Here is a 1,489-nt window from a genome sequence, read left to right on the forward strand (position 1 = left end):
GGCTTTGCCAAATCAGTTGTAGTGGAGTCAAAATCTTCATTGCAGTGGGTTCAAAAGAGAAAAGAAGTGGAAAATACAGGTAGATAACTCTTGAGTTGACTATAAAAAGCAGAAAAAGCAGATGGTAGCCGGAGGTGCAAATGTGGGGTCAAACCAGGATTTTTTTTTTTTTAATATGCAAGTAATATTTAATAGGTCAACAACAAAAGTCAGTAAAAACAGATCTGAAAACACTACTGTGATGGACTGAATTGTGTCCCCCATCCCTCCAAAAAAAAAAAAAGAAGAAATAATAGCATGGTTGTAGACGTCAACGGGAATCATCTAGTAAAGAGAACAACAAACAGGATAGAAATGGCTAAATCCACGTCCTTTGAATAGATAAGGGATGGAATCTGATACACAAGTAGAAAAGACTTCCTTAAATAGGGTAAGGAAAATCTGGGTAACTGGAGGAACGACAGCGCATACTAGCACAGATCCAAAGTAGGTGAGTAGATGTGATGGTGGGAGCCTATGGAAATTTTCTTCTGTTTCTATTTTCTAAGCTACAAAAAAAAGTCCGTAAGCTGAGAGTGAGGATGAGAAAGCTGTTAAAACGTAAGGCTCTTCAGGAGAGTGAAAGAGTAAATGGAATAGAGAAATACAGTAGGACCGTCAGGTGGTACCTGGGTTTGCTTGAGGTCATGGCTTTAAACATAGAAATTGAAATCGGTATGTTCAGTTGCACACGTGCAAATGTGCAGAGAAGGTGAAAAACTGAACTTTACCAAGACAGGAGTTTTTAGCCAGGCAAGTATAATGAAGCAAGAGAGGGGGCAAGGCAATCTATTTGTGTAGCCAAGATTGATTTTAACAATGGACCACAGAATCTAAGCTAGGTACTGAAGTAAGGACATGACACAAGGAGGTGAAATTAGAGAAAGGTGAGAAGATCAATGTATTACAGGTCACATAGTGCTGTAACCACCCATTATAACAATTTGTTTATATGTTTACATTATCTTACTTCCCCTCTACACTGAAGTCCTTCAAAGTGGAAAGAGTGTCTTATCTTTTCACTCTCAGTACTTTAGCACATGAATCTTCATGTCATCTGGATGATTGCTTACCCAGGGTTTAAGGGAAATTCCCAACACCAAATCCTATGACATATAAAGTTACTTCCTCACCGCTCTTTAAGAGTTCAAGTAGAAAGTTGCAATGCTTTATTAAAATCTGTGATATAAACAAATCCTTTGGAAGAAGGCAAGATGCTGAATTCCTACAGTGTGTCCAAACCCAAACCAGAAAATGTACCAGATGTATCCCAACTACAGCTAAGTTTGCTCTAATTTAACACCTGGGTGGCATGAAATCTCTGAACTCCCCAATTTCTATTTCACCTCACTTGCAGTAAATTAGGACTCAAAGCAGAACCTGAAAACAGAAAACTTCCCAGGCAAACAGAAATCAGACTCAACCTGGCAGTGGAGAACAAATGCACAAA

The sequence above is a fragment of the Elephas maximus genome, chromosome 3 (assembly GCF_024166365.1).
Source record: "Elephas maximus indicus isolate mEleMax1 chromosome 3, mEleMax1 primary haplotype, whole genome shotgun sequence".
Classification (NCBI taxonomy): Eukaryota; Metazoa; Chordata; class Mammalia; order Proboscidea; family Elephantidae; genus Elephas; species Elephas maximus.